Source organism: Culex quinquefasciatus, chromosome 3 (genome assembly GCF_015732765.1).
Source record: "Culex quinquefasciatus strain JHB chromosome 3, VPISU_Cqui_1.0_pri_paternal, whole genome shotgun sequence".
Lineage (NCBI taxonomy): Eukaryota > Metazoa > Arthropoda > Insecta > Diptera > Culicidae > Culex > Culex quinquefasciatus.
This window is the reverse complement of record NC_051863.1, coordinates 81,521,022-81,531,103: the sequence shown is the minus strand read 5'-3', so window position 1 is coordinate 81,531,103 and position 10,082 is coordinate 81,521,022.

Here is a 10,082-nt window from a genome sequence, read left to right as displayed (position 1 = left end):
CAGTGAGGTGGCTTCAATTCCGCTTTCAAGGTTGTTTCCACTAACACTCTCGTCCGGAAAGTGGTGGAGGTCACGTGAAGTTCGTTCAACAACAGTTTATTTCCAACCGAATCCATCTGGTCCGTCTCATGGCGCAATGGGTTCTTGAGGATGCACCGAATGAACCGACCTTTGTCCTCGACCCTCCAGAACTTCACCAGCACGGCGTGAGTACGTTTGTTGTTCTTGAAGGCGCACCTCTTTCACGTCGTCCGGCGCGTTGAACCCAGCGCGCCCACAGACACCACGGAACACCTCCAGGTGTTGATTCGGACGTTCCAACATTTTTCCCTTGATAAGGACTTCCTCCTGCAACCGATCTTGCTGCAGTTCCTAGATTCCCCATTTCAGCAGGTTTTCAGCGGAGACGACGTCGATCCGATGCGCAAGCAGCAGCAGCTTCCCAAGGAGGTCCTTGCTTAGCTTTTCCAGGTCGTCCAGCTTTTGCAGCTTTGCGTAAATCTCCTGCAACTGCTGTGAGACGCTGGAATTCGCCGTTTCGGAGTTCGTCGACCTTCCGTTCATTCCACCTTTGGAATTGATCGAGCGTCGGTCGGATCCGTTCATCCTAACCTCAATCTGCGACACGATCAATTTCACCGAAATGCGACCACAGGGCCGGAACTCCACTTCTCCCGGGTCCGCAACGTACTCCAGCGACCGGATTTATGCAAAACACAAGACTAAACGCGTGAATTAGTATTTCTTATTTTTTTTAGCGGACGGTAAACAATGCCGATCTTTCAGGTTGCAGTTGCTGCCGTTCTGTCCGGAAGCCGGGCCGCTGTGTCCTGCTTACTCCTGTCCGGGTGCCCCAGTTTTTTTTTAAATCGACGATCTAGTCCAGTGACGCAGAAAAAATTGGCAAAACAAACTGCTCGACTGATTTGACATCGAGAACTGTCATTTGCTCTTGACAGTTCTCGCTGTCAAAAAAATCGAGCAGTGTGATGCGAAAACGCAAGAAAAGGTAAACGAAAACGCGAGTTAACGCGGTTATCGCAAGTTAAAGCATAAAAAAGCGGAAAGGTAAAAGTGAACGCTGAAAAGGTAAGCAAAGGAATCTTTATCGCTCGGTCAACGCGGAAGTGTCATCCCCCTCGACTGGACATGAAATTTGACATTTCGGCAGTAGTGGCCACCACCTGGAGTGGCCGGAGGCCCCGGGGGATTTCCGATAGGGGGACATTTGCGGAACCATAAGAGTTGGGGCAATATGGGTATCAAACTTTATGATTTTTGATACTGGACATAAAAAGTTGACATTTCGGCAGTAGTGGCCACAATCTGGAGTGGCCGGAGGCCCCGGGGGATTTCCGATAGGGGGACATTTGCGGAACCATAAGAGTTGGGGCAATATGGGTATCAAACTTTATGGTTTTTGATACTGGACATGAAATTTGACATTTCGGCAGTAGTGGCCACCACCTGGAGTGGCCGGAGACCCCGGGGGTGTTCCGATAGGGGGACATTTGCGGAACCATAAGAGTTGGGGCAATATGGGTACCGTAATCTGGGGCGAATCGGGACTACAGTCTGAATAGGGACAGCAGTTTTTAGAGCACTTAAAGCTTTTAAATATGGAAATGGATGTACACATTTTGTTAGTCTGAGTCTGTTCTAACCGAAACCAACCAGAAAAATCACAATATTGTGCTCCAACATGGTTAAAACTGCTGTCCCAATTCGCCCCATGTGTCCCGATTGACCCCAGTTTACGGTATCAAACTTTATGATTTTTGATACTGGACATAAAAAGTTGACATTTCGGCGGTAGTGGCCACAATCTGGAGTGGCTGGAGGCCCCGAGGGTGTTTCGATAGGGGGACATTTGCGGAACCATAAGAGTTGGGGCAATATGGGTATCAAACTTTATGATTTTTGATACTGGACATAAAAAGATGACATTTCGGCAGTAGTGGCAAAAATCTGGAGTGGCAGGAGGCCCCGGGGGTGTTCCGATAGGGGGACATTTGCGGAACCATAAGAGTTGGGGCAATATGGGTATCAAACTTTATGGTTTTTGATACTGGACATGAAAACACACAACACTGACGAGCAAAATGTGTTGCGAGTAGCGCGTAGTTAACAAGCTTCAAAAGTGATGTAAAATCGAACTTACCGTTCCCGAATTCCCACCCGCGAAAACCGAAGTACCCGTGCGCAACCCGTTTGTGTTATCCACAAAAATCGTCGTCATCTGGACCAATTAAAACAAATATAAATTTGCACCGCTGAGCTGGATCCACCACCGCCATCGCAAACAAGCCGCACCGCTGAACGCTGTTACGAACACTTTTACTGTTTTCGTTGTGCATAGAGTTATCTAGATAACTCTATACTGCTGCACGATGGCCACGAATACAACTACTGTCGACGACACAAACAACAACAAGCAGTCGTCGTTCGTCCAGGGCTGTCAATCGTCAATCGATGGCAGAATTGGGGAAAATTCGATGACGTTGGATATTGCTGTGAGGATGCTGATGATGCAGTTCACCGAAATGAAGTTGATGCTTGAGACTTTTCGCAACGACTTCAACCGTAAAATCGACACAATCAAATCGGAGCTTCAAGGCAAGGTGAGCGGTCTCCAAAGCGACATTACGACACTGAAAGCAGAATACGAAGGCAAGTTTGTCAACCAGGATGCTACGTTGGGCCAAATAAATCATCGTGTTAATCACCTCCACCTGAACATCGATGCCTTGGAGAACCAGAAGGAGTTGATCATCTCAGGTGTGCCATTTGCGAGTGACGAAGACCCGGACGCACTTTTTGCGACGATCTGTCGCCAGCTGGAATGCAGCGGAGGCGAAGAACTGCTGACGAGTACCAGACGAATCCACGTGAACAGGTTGAAGGACGGAGACGTTAGCCCTCTACTCGTGGAATTCGCTCTAAAAACTACACGCGACCGGTTCTACAGTACATACCTGCGTAGGCGGGACCTTAAGCTGCGACATCTCGGCATGCCGTCGGATCGACGTGTGTTTATCAACGAGAACCTGAACGCTGGCGCTCGTGAGGTGAAAAAGGCGGCCCTCCTGCTGAAAAAAGTGGGTAAGCTGACATCCGTTTTCACCAAAGGAGGAATAGTCCACGTAAAGCGCAGGGTTGGTGACCCACCGATCGCTGTTCAGTCTGTGAAAGATCTGGATGACGTGTAACCGTAGTCAAAGCGTCACTTTTGAAGTTATGTTTATGTTTTATTGTGAAACTTTTAAGATTGTCTTTTTGAAATTTGACTTTAAGAAGCCCGTTGAAACTGCTTCTCTAAAAACACCCCTTACCCCCCTCCCCCTTACACAAACACACACATAATGCCTGTCCCACACAACCACACTTTCACGAACATCCCGGGAGCCGTGCTAAATGCTGCACTTCTCCCTGGTAAGCTCAACATCTGCCACGGGAATTCCCAAAGTCTGTGTGCGAGGAAAAACTCGAAGTTGGAAGAAGTTCGAGCTGTCCTGTCGAGCCACATAGTTGACATCGCGTGCTTTACTGAGTCTTGGTTGACTGCCTCAAGGAATAACCGCAGCATCGGCGTCCAAGGATACTCTGTCGTACGTAACGATAGGGTGTACAAGCGAGGCGGTGGTATCGCTGTTTACTACAGGGATACTATGTCGTGCACTAAGATCTTCAACACCGAACTAACCACCGAGTCCGCCGATAAAACCGAGTGTCTAGCCTTGGAATTTCGTCTAAACGGATTCAAAGTTCTGCTGTTAGTCGTCTACAACCCTCCTGACAACAACTGTGCATCTTTCCTCGAGGAAAAGCTGACTAGTCTCACTTTGCACTACGAGTCGGTCTTTCTGGTTGGCGATTTCAACACTGATTTGCTTCAAGCGAGCAATAAGCGTACGCTGCTCCTCTCAGCATTCGAAAGTTTTTCACTCGTTCCTTACGGCTGCGAACCGACCCATTACCACGATACTGGATGCTCTCAACTGGATTTGTTAGTGACCAACGACAGGGACAAAATCCTACGTTTCGGGCAAGTCGATTTTCCGGGATTGTCGCAGCATGACCTGATTTACGCATCTTTGGACTTTGACGCTACGCAAACGCCCACAGTGAACAACTATCGTGACTACGTGCATTTTGATGCTGATGCCCTGAAGACCGCCACAATCAGTATTCCATGGAGAAACTTCTACGCAATCTCGGACCCCAATCACTCCTTGGAGTTCTTCACGGAACAACTCAAAATTGTGCACGACACCTGTTTCCCGCTTCAGACGAGCTCTCGTCGCAATGCATCGAACAGATGGTTTACAGGTGATGTTCAACGAGCAATTCTAGAACGAGACCTGGCGTACAAGGATTGGCGAACTGCTGCTCCGGACGTAAAGGACCTCAAGCGACATACGTACAAAACGCTGCGAAATCGTGCGAACTCTGTCATCGAACGGGCGAAAAGACGTTTCTCGGTGGTCACCTGGACGCAAACATCCCATCAAAGCTGCTCTGGACCCGCGTGAAGAATCTTGGAGTTGGAAAAGACAAATCATCTCAACCATGTGACCACGATCCCGATGAAGTCAACCATATGTTTCTCTCGAGCTTCACACAAGCTGAAACTAGGAACGCTCAACACGCAAGAACACTGCCATCTCAGTACAATTTCTCGTTCCGCAACGTTCAATACTGGGAGGTCGTCAACGCCATCTGTGAAGTAAAGTCGAACGCTGTAGGGATGGACGGTTTGCCAATCAGGTTTCTGAAAATCGTGCTGCCACTTGTAATCCAACAAATAACCCACATGTTTAACCTGTTCATCAATACATCTACCTTTCCCAACCATTGGAAACATGCTAAAGTTCTGCCCCTAAAGAAAAAAACGAACTCAAACGACGTGACGAACTTGCGACCGATCAGCATCCTATGCTCGTTGTCCAAAGCTTTTGAGAAGCTTCTCGATCAGCAAATGGCGAACTACATCGACCACAACCATCTTCTAACAGAATATCAAGCAGGTTTCCGGAAGGGTCAAAGCGTCAAAACTGCAGCGCTTCGCGTCCACGACGATTTGGCGTCCACAATCGACAGGCGTGGTGTTGGGGTACTAATCCTGTTGGACTTCTCAAAAGCTTTCGATACTATCCCCCACAACAAACTGCTGGACAAGCTGGAAACCCAATTCAACTTTTCTTCGACTGCCTTGAACTTGATGAACTCCTACCTACGAGGACGGAAGCAGACAGTGTTCTGTGATGATCGCTGCTCAGATTGTGCTGAGCCAACATCGGGCGTCCCGCAAGGATCAATAATCGGTCCTTGATTGTTCTGTTGCCACATCAACGATCTACCGAACGTTCTCAAACACTGCTCCATCCAATTGTACGCAGATGATGTCCAGCTCTACATCCGTGGTGTTGGTCCATGCGCGCGTGATTTGATCAGAATGGCTAATCAGGACCTCCAGAATGTTGCCGAGTGGTCGACCCGAAATCGTTTGCTCGTGAATCCCGCTAAAAGCAAGGCCCTCTTTATTCAAAGTGCGAACCGCAGAGGTGACTCTGTTCCCGACCTGCGCATCGAAATGAATGGTGAGCAAATTCAGTGGACAGAACGTGCAAGCAACCTTGGATTCATCTTCCAGAGCGACCTGCAGTGGGACGGTCTTGTGTCACAGCAATGTGGCAAAATCTACGCCAGCCTTCGCACACTCTACAGCTACATACCGACTGCACCCGTGGCTACAAAACTGAAGCTGTTCAAAGCCCTTGTCCTGCCTCACTTTCTATTCGCCGACGTTTTCTTTGTCCGTCTTTCATCGAGTCTGTTCAATCGACTACGTGTGGCCCTTAACTGCTGCGTACGTTACGTTTACGGATTGCGGAGGCGTGACCACGTGAGCCACCTACAAAAGAACCTCGTTGGATGTCCGATGCAAAACCTATTCGCGTACCGATCTGGTCTGTTCTTGAGAAACCTGATGTCGACCCAAACACCACCAGCGCTCTACCAGAAACTCATCCATGCAAGAAGCCGACGTCTACGCAACTTGGTCGTCCCAGCGAACCGTACAGCTGGATATGCCTGCACTATGTTCGTCAGAGGGGTTGTGTACTGGAACTCACTCCTCCCGCAGTCAAGAACAGCTTATCTGAGGCAACCTTCAAGAGAGACTGCAAAGAACACTGGAATGAAGTGTAACCACTGTCGCGCCCGGAGGTCCCGGGGCCCCCCTAACCACAAGTCAAAGGAAGAGTGGAATAGGGACAACCCTCCGGCTCCTCCGGGGCGCCTGGTAAACACGACACGCAAGCCGACGAGATGCCAACCGACGCAAAGCCAACTAACAAAACGCCAACCGACGAAACGCGAACCGACGAAACGCCAACCGGAGAATCCACCGAGGCTCAGGAGACCCGGGGCCCCCCTAACCACAAGTCAAAGGAAGAGTGGAATAGGGACAACCCCCCGGGCTCCTGTGGCCACCAGGAAGAGGTCGCACAAGGGGCAAACCCCCATCCCCTCGGATGAACCTTGGACATTACCTCACGACAACGCTACACTACCAGCAACACGAGACAACAACGAAAAGGACGATTTGAACCAGCGAATTCAGACTTAAGTGACACTAGTTTTTTTTTTCAAATTTTAGTGCTTTCAATTATTAGTATACAATTTAGGTTATAAAATTTGTGTATGCACGTCGATCAAAATCGGAAGTAGCAATTTAAAAGGTGCAAACCTTACGCTACCAGAGAAATAAACAAACAAACAAACAAACAAACAAATTTGACATTTCGGCAGTAGTGGCCACCACCTGGAGTGGCCGGAGGCCCCGGGGGTGTTCCGATGGGGGGACATTTGCGGAACCATAAGAGTTGGGGGAATACGGGTATCAAACTTTATGATTTTTGATACTGGACATGAAATTTGAACTTTCGGCAGTAGTGGCCACCACCTAGAGTGGCCGGAGGCCCCGGGGGTGTTCCGATAGGGGGACATTTGCGGAACCATAAGAGTTGGGGCAATATGGGTATCAAACTTTATGATTTTTGATACTGGACATAAAAAGATGACATTTCGGCAGTAGTGGCCAAAATCTGGAGTGGCAGGAGGCCCCGGGGGTGTTCCGATAGGGGGACATTTGCGGAACCATAAGAGTTGGGGCAATATGGGTATCAAACTTTATGGTTTTTGATACTGGACATGAAATTTGACATTTCGGCAGTAGTGGCCACCACCTGGAGTGGCCGGAGGCCCCGGGGGTGTTCCGATGGGGGGACATTTGCGGAACCATAAGAGTTGGGGGAATACGGGTATCAAACTTTATGATTTTTGATACTGGACATGAAATTTGACATTTCGGCAGTAGTGGCCACCACCTGGAGTGGCCGGAGGCCCCGGGGGTGTTCCGATGGGGGGACATTTGCGGAACCATAAGAGTTGGGGGAATACGGGTATCAAACTTTATGATTTTTGATACTGGACATGAAATTTGAACTTTCGGCAGTAGTGGCCACCACCTGGAGTGGCTGGAGGCTCCGGGGTTGTTCCGATGGGGGACATTTGCGGAACCATAAGAGTTGGGGCAATATGGGTACCGTAATCTGGGGCGAATCGGGACTACAGTCTGAATAGGGACAGCAGTTTTTAGAGCACTTAAAGCTTTTAAATATGGAAATGGATGTACACATTTTGTTAGTCTGAGTCTGTTCTAACCGAAACCAACCAGAAAAATCACAATATTGTGCTCCATACATACCATACCAATCAGCATAGCGCACCAGGTACGCGTGCTGTAGCAAGAAGACGCTTCCATCTTTCTCGATCTTGAACTGCTACTCTCCATTTTCCCAGGTTACAGATCTTCCGGATATCACCATTCACTTGATCTCCCCACCGTGCGCGCGGTTTCCCTGCTCTTCTGCCTGTTCCGCCAGCTGGTTCAGCGCGGTCAAAAGCAGTCTGACAGGCTGGCTCTCGTCCATTCGGGCGACATGGCCGGCCCACCTGAGCCTCCCGATCTTCGCCTGGGTGGCGATGGTCGGTTCTTCAAGAAACGCGTGCAGTTCGTGGTTCATGCGTCTTCGCCACACTCCGTCAGACACCTGCACTCCACCGTAGATCGTTCGTAGCACCTTCCGTTCGAAAACTCCAAGGGCTCGTTCGTCCTCCTGCCGCATCGTCCAAGTCTCGTGGCCATAGAGGACTACCGGTCTAATCAGTGTTTTGTACATCGTCAGCTTCGTGCGGCGTTGCACTCGATCTGATGTGAGAGTCTTCCGTAATCCGAAGTACGCACGATTCCCGGCAAAAATACGAGTCCGGATCTCTTTGCTGGTGTCGTTGTCGGCGGTTACCAGCGATCCCAAGTACACGAACTCGCTCACCTCCTCCAACTCATCATCATCCACAGCTAGAGGGGTGAGACATGGGGGGCCAACGTCCTTCGAACCCCTTCCTCTCATGTACTTCGTCTTCGTCGTATTCATGCCAAGTCCTACACGCCTTGCTTGTACCTTCAGTCGGGTGTAGACATCCTTCACCGTCTCCAGGTTTCTTGCCACAATGTCGATGTCATCGGCAAAAGCAAGCAGCTGGTAGGACCTGTTCATGATCGTGCCACTCGTGTCAATGCCCGCCCTTCGAATAATGCCCTCAAGGACTGTAGGAGCGCTAGGCCCGGCTCCAGGAGGGCTTGTTGATTGTCCAACCTTTCCACTGTGTTGCAGGAAATTCCGTGGTACAACACAGCTTCAAGGCGACAATCGGCGAGTGGACTGTATTCACAACTTTTCTCAAGTGGACTCCTTTGGCCAGGATGCAAGAAAACAGCTTGTTTCACGATCTTTACTGCTATATTTACAAGCTTAAACTGACTTACGGACTAACAAAATCATTTGGTTTTAAAGCTAAAACTTCGGCAATTTTTTCCGAATCTTCTTTGCATTCTTGCAACAAAAACATTCTTATTCTTTAATCTCCTCTCGGGTGCGCAATCCTTTTTCCCTAGACCATGTACACGCCACTTCTTCTTTCCATTCATACTTCGTTCATTCCTACTCCCTGCTCTCCTATTGGTCTGTTTGCGCAAGCTGCCTATTCAGACGCGCGCTGCGCGTCCTTGAGCCTATTGTGTGCTGTGAGATACATGAATGAAATATGTGTGAAAGGGAAAGGACACGAATGGTGAGTTGGTCTGCGGTTATTTACATGCTATTGTTTCTTTTCTTCTTCAATGTGTGGCGTGTATGTGCGGGTACATTTGTGTTGTGTTATGTGCTTGAAACAATGGAAGGATTAACTGACACTGTGGAAATGGATGGGTTATTATTGCAAATTTACTATACCTGACACTGTTAAAAAATCATATCGGTTGGAAACTATATCTTCTGAGCTGAAAATTGGGCAAATTAAATCTACTTTGGCGTTGGCGCCAACATACTCCCGCCGGGCAGAGATAGAATCTCTGTGACCTTAACCAAATTTGCATTATCAATGATTGGCAGAACAGCAATCTTATGGATCGCCCGCTTGTACACTACTGTACCGATCTGCACTTCTACCGTACGCACCAAATCATCTTTCCCGGGAAGGTTTTTGTGATTTTCCCAACTTCCAAACCTGCACGGGCGCATCTTTTCTTCTAGCAAGACAATCATACCTGGTTTGATGTTGGCGGACTTGACTCGATTCTTACCGCGGGGTTGAAGGGTTTGCAAATAATCGCGATGCCACTTTCTCCAAAACTCATCGCGCAATCGCTGCATGTACTGCCAGCGATTGAGCCGATTTATCTGAACACCTTCACAACTGGGTTCAGGTACGGCGGTCAGGGGACGACCAATCAAAATGTGTCCGGGGGTGAGAATCTCTGAATCATTAGGTTCTGAAGAGGTAGCATAGAGAGGGCGTGAATTTAAAATTCCTTCTATCTGAGTCAGAACTGTAGCGTACTCTTCAAAGGACAACTTGGCTTCCTTGAGAGTTCTCTTCAAATGAAATTTGGTACTCTTAACGGCGGCTTCCCAAATACCACCAAAGTTGGGGGCTTCGGGGAATGAACGACCAAT